Source organism: Ranitomeya variabilis, chromosome 2, assembly GCF_051348905.1.
Source record: "Ranitomeya variabilis isolate aRanVar5 chromosome 2, aRanVar5.hap1, whole genome shotgun sequence".
Taxonomy (NCBI): Eukaryota; Metazoa; Chordata; class Amphibia; order Anura; family Dendrobatidae; genus Ranitomeya; species Ranitomeya variabilis.
This window is the reverse complement of record NC_135233.1, coordinates 246,804,612-246,814,611: the sequence shown is the minus strand read 5'-3', so window position 1 is coordinate 246,814,611 and position 10,000 is coordinate 246,804,612. Positions and strand designations below refer to the sequence as shown.

At 39.0% G+C, this 10,000-nt stretch overlaps 1 protein-coding gene across 1 annotated transcript in view; it reads left to right on the top strand.

The window, feature by feature from the left end:
• The window catches only part of LHX3 (LIM homeobox 3), a 27,311-nt gene that overhangs the window by 521 nt on the left and 16,790 nt on the right, over positions 1-10,000 (top strand). The gene's annotated exons all lie outside the window — the stretch shown is intronic.

Below are 10,000 nucleotides of genomic sequence, written 5' to 3'. Positions count from 1 at the left end.
GCTCCGCAGGTGAGAGGCTCCGCGCTCACTGCTCCGGCGGAGATGCTGGGAGCGGAGGGGGACAGAGCACCTGTCCTGTACTGGATGGCTTCTTTTTACATTACATATTTTTTTCTATACATTTTTTTTTTGCTACAATCATTGTATTTCGTTTGCTTCCTCAATGCAAGAACGACATAAAATACCGATCGCCTAAAATCGTTTTTGAGATAGAAAAAAATATATAATTAGAATTTTCAGATTTATATTGGATTAATAATTTTAATTTCAACATAATACATCAAGAAATAGACGTAGGATCTAGAATCTTATTTTATTACTGGTTAATATAATGATATTATAGAAATACTTCTATATGCAGGAAAATGTAGAAACCAGCGAGTAACGATGATGCATAAAGTGACCGCGGAGATGCCGGCTCCCCTGGCAGGTGGCTCTATAGTGAGGGGGGTCGGGGTTATATATACACGGACTGTAGCTATATATCTAGCTATACATTAGATATTTATTTATTTCATGCTTAATCCACTTCTATCCGATTCCATTTTTCCCCAGAATATTTTTTATACTTTTACCACAACTTTGATCATATAGTTAAATACATGTAATCATTTCCATCCGATGATTAGAAGAATATTATATTTCTTGTTAACCCTCTTGTTACCCGATTGGCAGCTGCTCCAGGGGCCGTTATCAATTAACCCCGGAGTAACTGGTTCCTGTGACTGGGGGACATTGTGATACTGGCGGGGGACGCGCTGTACATCTGTCCCACAGCCCCCACATTACAGGACGGGCTCAGGGGTCCGCACAGAAGCTAAACAGTCAGTATTAGGCCATGGTCACATGCTCAGGGTTTTACATCAGTATTTGTAGACGAAACCAGGAGTGGGTGATAAATACAGAAGTGGTGACGTGTCTCCGTTATACTTTTCCTCTGATTGTTCCTCTCCTGGTTTTCGTTTACAAATACTGATGTACAAAAATCACCATATACTGGTAGTGTGAACGTGGTGTAATATGTGCTGCATTCAGGGGTATAGCAATACATCAATAGAAGGATCAGTTATAGCACTTCTTGTTTTATCTAAGTGTCTTCATATCCCATAGCCAGCCATCTAGCTCTCCCTTATTGCTGTCACATTGCTCTCTGTTATCTTACACTCCATTTTATACATTATTAGATATCTTGTAATTGAATACATTTGTATTTGAGATACAGAGCATAAAATAAAATGCAATTGTAAGAAATAATCATAGAAAGGGTATTGTTATATGCAGATAATAACGTGTCCAGACTAGTGAGCCTAGTGTTACTGCAAAATTAAGATATATAAATAGATAGATAGATGATAGATAAATTAATTCAACACTCTTGATGCAAAAATAGAAGCAAAGCCCCCAATGTATCACCAAAGCCGCTTACAAAAAAACTAAAAAAATAAAAAAATAAAATATGAAGTCAGTACTCTAAAATCAGATTGTGAGAAAACGATTTTTAATCAGTCCATGCATTCAATCCATAGACAAAAATAGAACGATGACAGATAATGGAGAGATGATAAATAGATAGATAGAAAGATAGATAGATGATGATAGATAGATAATAGATGGATAGATAATAAATAGGTGATAGATAGATAGATAATAGATGGATAGATAGATAATAGATTATAAAGATATTCAGAAAGACAGAGGAATTACATATATAATTTGTAAAGAAAACAAGATTGATAAATGTAGAATAGAGAGCAGGAGAGAGTGAGAAAAGTAGGGGTTAGATAGATATGGGAGAGAGATAGCTGGATAAATTCAGCTCTTCCCACAGGTCCATATTTCTATGAGCCCCTTTTGTGTGTTTGCCTCTATTGCCCCCCAGTGTGATGCCCCTCTCTCAGTTATGATCAGTGGCGATACTATCCTGCTGGCACTGACACAATTCATCCTGCAGCTTCTTCTACCTGAGAGGTGCAGGTTTCTCATATTTGCTGCAGGAGCGAGTGTCTGCTGGAGCAGTCCCTGCCTCCAATGTTACACCATGGGATATAGAATGATTAGACCCCCTCCAACATGGACCCCAACACCTCCTGCAACCAAATGTCAGGTGACTCCATACAGAATAGATTTCTGAAGAGTTTATCGCCAGTTGCATATTAAGGTATGTCTGGTGTCTCATACTTTAGCTAGATGGATCGATGGAAGATACATAGAAGGATATGGGATAGATTAATATATATATAGATATATATATATAGATATATATATATAGATATATATATATAGATATATATATATATATATATATATATATATATATATATATATGTATATATGTGTATATATATATTCACACACACGTTATTGAAATATAGATCTGCAATAGATATGATTAATAGACAGATACATAGAAGATACATAGATGATCAATATGAGAGATGGATTATATATCATATACCTATCACATCACCTGTTATATTCATACTATAGCTGTAATTTATGTGTGTGTGTATATATATGATAGATATAATATCTATCAATCTATTTTCTATCTAAAAATTTCCAAATCTCTTATTCTTTATCTAGATGGATGATATAAGAGACAGATAAATAAACAGGAAATACACACACACACACACACACACACACACACACACACACACACACACACACACACACACACACACACACACACACACACACACACACACACACATATATGTACACAGATTGCTTTGAAATACATAAATATGAAATATCTGTATAGCCAATGTCCATCTGTGATCTAGATTTCCATTATCCATCCTACCATCTTTCTAATATTTTCTTTCCAACAATTACAGCCCGGTATTTATCTTACCAATATTTATCCGAGTTTTTTTTCTTTCCAATACCTGTTCAATACATGTTGAAATATAAATATCTTTCCCATATCTGTCTAGAATTTCTATATCTCATAAATACCTACATATCTATTTATCCACCTCATATCTAATGATTGTCTAAAATCTATATCTCATATCTGAATATCCTAATATCCATCTATCCCATATCTATCTATCTGTCATCTGTTATCTACATCTATCTATCTATCTATCTATCTATCTATCTATCTATCTATCTATCTATCTATCTATCTATCTATCTAAATCCATCTATCACATATATATCCATTATCTATCTCATATCTACAGTATCTATCTATCTATCTATCTATCTATCTATCTATCTATCTATCTATCTATCTATCCTCTCTCTCTGTGTTTTGTAGTGTGTCCTTTCTCCTCCCCATCTGTGTACATTGTATATGGGGTGGTACTAAAAGTTACCTGCTCACATCATTAACCCTTAATAGACAGTTGAAGCTAATAGTTGCAATTAACCCTTTCCTCTCTCTCTAAAAAAAGCAGTGAAAATAGCAGGAGGAGATGAAGAGTCGTCCATTGTGCAGCATCCCCCCTTCCTCCCTCATTAATCACCCTCATCCTCATTTTATGGTATTAGTGTCGTCCGACTCCTTCAAAAGTGCCAGATCAATAAGGCGTAAAATTATTATTAAAGACTAAAAGTTGGATATAACGGTGAAACATCTCCCACCTTTCACCAAAATGTGTTTCATATACTCACAAAATGTAGGCAAATGGGACATTGATTTTGAATTCATCCTCAGCATACACCTCAGCACTAGACTTGATTTCCCCAGACGCCTTTTTACTCCAAAGATCAGTGTCAATAAAATTTATCAGGGTTCTGACTAACTGAGCTTTTATCGAGCTGCCCACAGCTTCCAGGGTAAACTGTTATTCCAGGGCCTGGGCCACAGAGACTTAACTCTCACTGTGCCGGCCCTACCCCATTCCCACGCCTTGTACCCTGGAGGGCACACCTATGACCAGGAGGAGCAAATGCCCTGGGGATCAAACCTCCTCAGTACAGGGCCTCCTGGTCTCTTAGCATTGTATGTGGCACTGTATGGTGATAATACTATTGTGGCACTGTATGGCGGTAATATTATTGTGGCACTGTATGGCGGTAATATTATTGTGGCACTGTATGGCGGTAATATTATTTTGAAACAATATGGCGGTAATATTATTGTGGCACTTTATGGCGGTAATATTATTTTGAAACAATATGGCGGTAATATTATTGTGGCACTGTATGGCGGTAATATTATTTTGAAACAGTATGGCGGTAATATTATTGTGACACTATGGCAGTAATATTATTGTGACACTGTATGGCGGTAATATGACACTATATGGAAATATTGTGGCACTGTATGGCGGTAATATTATTGTGGCACTGTATGGAAATATTATTGTGGCACTGTATGGTGATGATATTGTGCCACTGAATGGTGATATTATTGTGGCACTGTACAGTAAAGTTATTGTGGCACTGAATCGCTGTAATATTGTTGCACTTTATGACAATGTTATTTTGGTACTGTATTGCAGTAATAACATTGTGGCACTGTATGGCGGTAATATTATTGTGACACTATGGCAGTAATATTATTGTGACACTGTATGGCGGTAATATGACACTATATGGAAACATTGTGGCACTGTATGGCGGTAATATTATTGTGGTCCAGTATGGAAATATTATTGTGGCACTGTATGGCGATATTATTGTGCTACTGAATGGTGATATTATTGTGGCACTGTACAGTAAAGTTATTGTGGCACTGAATCGCTGTAATATTGTTGCACTGTATGACAATGTTATTTTGGCACTGTATGGCAATGTTATTGTGGCACTGTCGTACTATTGTGTCACTGTTTGACAATATTATTATTGTGACACTGTATATTATTATGGCACTGTATTGAAATGTTATTGTTGCACTGTATGGCAGTTGTACTATTGTGTCACTGATGATATTATTGTGGCACTGTATGGCAATGTTATTGTGGCACTGTCGTACTATTGTGTCACTGTTTGACATTATTATTGTGACACTATATATTATTGTGGCACTGTATTGAAATGTTATTGTGGCACTGTATGGCAGTTGTACTATTGTGTCACTGATGATAATATTATTGTGGCACTGTATGGCAGGGCTAACCAGGCATGAGCCCTTTTGCTTACTGCCAGGGGAGACACCAGTAAGTAAATAAAGTTAGGTCAGCAATCTGACCCTTTGTCCTAGGTAAAAGAAAGTTTAGGTACAACTCTAAAGGTACCTTCACACGAAGCGACGCTGCAGCGATAGCGACAACGATGTCGATCGCTGCAGCGTCGCTGTTTGGTCGCTGGAGAGCTGTCACACAGACCGCTCTCCAGCGACCAACTATGCCGAGGTCCCCTGGTAACCAGGGTAAACATCGGGTAACTAAGCGCAGGGCCGCGCTTAGTAACCCGATGTTTACCCTGGTTACCAGCGTAAAATCTAAAAAAAACAAACAGCACATACTTACATTCACGTCCCCCTGCGTCCACTTCCTGACTGACTGAGCGCCGTACAGTGAGAGCAGAGCGGTGACGTCACCGCTGTGCTGCTTTCACTTTCACTTTGCGGCGCTGAGTCAGAGGAGGAAGCAGACTGCAGGGGACGCAATGTGAGTATGTGCTGTTTGTTTTTTTTACATTTTACGCTAGTAACCAGGGTAAACATCGGGTAACTAAGCGCGGCCCTGCGCTTAGTAACCCGATGTTTACCCTGGTTACCAGTGTAAAATATCGCTGGTATCGTTGCTTTTGCTTTCAAACACAACGATACACAGCGATCGGACGACCAAATAAAGTTCTGGACTTTATTCAGCGACCAGCGACATCACAGCAGGATCCTGATCGCTGCTGCGTGTCAAACGAAACGATATCGCTAGCGAGGACGCTGCAACGTCACGGATTGCTAGCGATATCGTTATAATGTCGTTTCGTGTGAAGGTACCTTTAGTATGGCAGTATATTTTATACAGTACACAGCAGTATATGTTGTGTGAATACTCTTGGATATTTTGTGAGTACTATTTGTCCATATTATATTGACTCTATATGGTACTGATGGTAGCATTTCATGGGTACAGTATGTTAAGAAATGTTATCCAGTTTCCATCAGTATATTTTCTGCAGATATTTTTTGAGTACTATATAGCAGTATTATACAGATTCCATTTGGTAGTAATATTATATGGTCACTATATGATAGTATGTTTCATACAGTACAGAGCAGTATGTGTTCTGTGGGCAAATAAAGCTATTTTTTTAATACCATATGGCGGTATTAAAAATTGTAGCTTCTATATTTTACTGTTATGGGACACTAATGGTAGTGTTATGTGTACATTTAGTATGTGTTACCCATAATATAGGAATGTATACTATGTGGTATAGCAGCATAATATTTGAGTACTATATTATATGATACTGTTATTTTATATACTGTACAGTAGCATTACACAGGCATTGTATGATGGCGTACTATATCCAGTATATATCAGTATGTTCTCTGATCACAGTAAGATATTGAGTTCTACATAACAGTATTATATATTGATTGTATATGGTACTGTTATTTGGAAACTACACTGTAGGGGCACTGTATGATAGTATAATTTAACCCGTACATATATATATGTTTTTTTTTTAACACAGTAGGAAAAGGTTTTCGAGTACTATATGGCAGTATTCCATATTTGAAGTGGTATTGTTCTTTTGTCATTACATGGTAGTGTTATGTGGATACTGTATGGTAGTATATTTTATCTTCTATAGAGGAGCATATGTTCTGTTGGAACAGTAGCACATTTTTTTTAGCATATTGCGTTATTTTATAGATTATATATGGTAATGTTATTTGGACACTGCATGGCAACACTAACGTTATGTGGGCTACCCCACACTGCTCATCCAATATATAGCAGTAAATGTTCTATGCGGCGGTATTATTTGGGTTCTTTAGGAAACTTATATGGAGACTATTTGGCTTTGTTATGTGGGTACTGTATATCAGTATAAATTATCCAGAATATAGCAGGATATTATTTAAGTGCTATATAACATTATTATTAGGCTTCTGTATAGAACGGCTATGTGGACACTATATGGTACTATTATGTGGGTACTGTAAAGTAGTATAAATCGAGTCTATAGCATACATGTTCTGTGATGCACTAAAGAGCACCATGTGATGGTATTAGTAAGGTTTTATATGGAACTGTTATTTACCCACCATATGGTACCATTATGTGGTTACTGTATGTGGGTAGTATGCAATTATTAGAATATACTATAGCAGTATATTTTATGTGAATGCAGTTCAATATTAGTTGAGTGCTATATGGCACTACTATTAGGCCTCTATATAATCAAATGAATGATCAGAGAGGACGTCATCCATGCAGCCAGGCTCGGACTGGCCCATAGGGTAACAGGGGAATCCTCCGGTGGGCCTCTGTGCAGATCTGGCCCCCCAACCCCACTGTATGAGCAGTACTTGGCATAATTCAATTGATTCTGTACAGAAAAAAGCAGCATCTCATCATTCATTAATCAAACTACCCAATGCATTATTATATAGAGATATAGGTCAATTTGTGAACGAGGGCAGTGTAATATTTGTATGCATGTGAAAAGTGGGCCCCCAAAGTCAATGTTACTGGTGGGCCCTTGGCACCCCAGTCCGACACTGCTGGCAGCTATATACTGTATGTAAGGACTGGACCGGCACCAGGGCCCATGGGCCGTAGACTCATAACGGGCCTGACCGTGGCCAGTATAGCGCTTGATTAGAGAGATGGTCGTGGGACCACCGAGCCCAATGGGGCCTGGCATTGCCAAGACTGCCTGGTGCTGACCCGCTCACCCCAACCCTGTGCAATCATACTAGACATTAAATGGGGGATATCTCTTTCAAAATGCAAACCCCAAACCAACATAACTGCATGTTTAGTGAATCTGAATTAGCTCAACACTTTCCTTCAAACATAGCAGACTGAGTATGTTATGTAACGATTTCCTGTGTAGCAGAGCTGTGTGTGCTATGTCACTGTGTAGCAGAGCTGTGTGTGCTATTTCACTATTTCCTATATAGCAGACCTGTGTGTGCTATGTCACTTTCCTGTGTAGCAGAGCTGTGTGTGCTATGTCACTATTTCCTGTGTAGCAGAGCTGTGTGTGCTATGTCACTGTTTCCTATGTAGCAGAGCTGTGTGTGCTATGTCACTTTCCTGTGTAGCAGAGCTGTGTGTGCTATGTCACTATTTCCTGTGTAGCAGAGCTGTGTGTGCTATGTCACTGTTTCCTATGTAGCAGAGCTGTGTGTGCTATGTCACTTTCCTGTGTAGCAGAGCTGTGTGTGCTATGTCACTATTTCCTAGGTAGCAGAGCTGTGTGTGCTATGTCACTATTCCCTGTGTAGCAGAGCTGTGTGTGCTATGTCACTATTTCCTAGGTAGCAGAGCTGTGTGTGCTATGTCACTATTTCCTGTGTAGCAGAGCTGTGTGTGCTATGTCACTATTTCCTGTGTAGCAGACCTGTGTGTGCTATGTCACTATTTCCTGTGTAGCAGACCTGTGTGTGCTATGTCACTATTTCCTGTGTAGCAGAGCTGTGTGTGCTATGTCACTTTTTCCTGTGTAGCAGAGCTGTGTGTGCTATGTCACTATTTCCTGTGTAGCAGAGCTGTGTGTGCTATGTCACTATTTCCTATGAAGCAGAGCTGTGTGTGCTATGTCACTATTTCCTATGTAGCAGTGCTGTGTGTGCTATGTCACTATTTCCTGTGTAGTAGAGCTGTGTATGCTATGTCACTATTTCCTATGTAGAAGAGCTGTGTGCGCTATGTCACCATTTCCTGTGTAGCAGAACTCTGTGTGTTGTCACTATTTCCATTGTAGCAGAGCTGTGTGTGCTATGTCACTATTTCTTATGTAGTAGTGCTGTGTATGCACAGAGCTGAGTTTGCTATGCAACTATTTTGCCTTAAAATAAAAAGTAGATGCACTAGCAGTCCTATGGAAAGCCATATCTAGATTTATAGAGGCCTAGCTATGGTGGGGGGGACTGGATTGGCATGGGTCCTAAATATTAATACAAGGGGGTGCCAACAAGTCCCTCTGCCTTGGCTAGGGTTTTAGCTAAAGAGCAAGGGCAATGAACCAAATCTTTGCTTTGGGTAAATTAAATCCTAACCACTACCAGTTACCATTTGAAGTGCTCTTTTAAATGACATCCTGTACTCTGCTACCGCTCTTTACAATGCTGTACAGCTCTGCTACATCTGTATCTTTCCCTATACAGCTCTGCTACCTCTCTTTACAATGCTGTACAGCTCTGCTACATCTGTATCTCTCTATATATAGCTCTGCTACCTCTCTTTACAATGCTGTACAGCTCTGCTACATCTGTATCTTTCCCTATACAGCTCTGCTACCTCTCTTTATAATGCTGTACAGCTCTGCTACATCTGTATCTTTCCCTATACAGCTCTGCTACCTCTCTTTACAATGCTGTACAGCTCTGCTACATCTGTATCTTTCCCTATACAGCTCTGCTACCTCTCTTTACAATGCTGTACAGCTCTGCTACATCTGTATCTCTCTCTATATAGCTCTGCTACCTCTCTTTACAATGCTGTACAGCTCTGCTACATCTGTATCTTTCCCTATATAGCTCTGCTACCTCTCTTTATAATGCTGTATAGCTCTGCTACATCTGTATATTCTTCTACAAGATATTTATTTGGATATTTAGTAGTTAAAAGTGTCTGATCCGAATTAAGGTTTTCTGAAAGAAGTGAAAAAAAAAAATTGAAATATGAAATAAAAGAAAAATAAATGTGTTTGGTTTTCTTGTAGACATCAGGTAGAATAATTAGAGCCCTGCTTCTGCCTGAGACAATCTCCATTATTCATGTATTTTCTGGCCACATAAAAATGACAGATCGCAGCGGTGGCAATGAGGGTCCTGGGGTGGGGGCTGACGATCATAGTGCACATTGGGTGTTGCAGCCATCAGGTGTATGGCGCTCACACACTCCCCCTGGTGTCC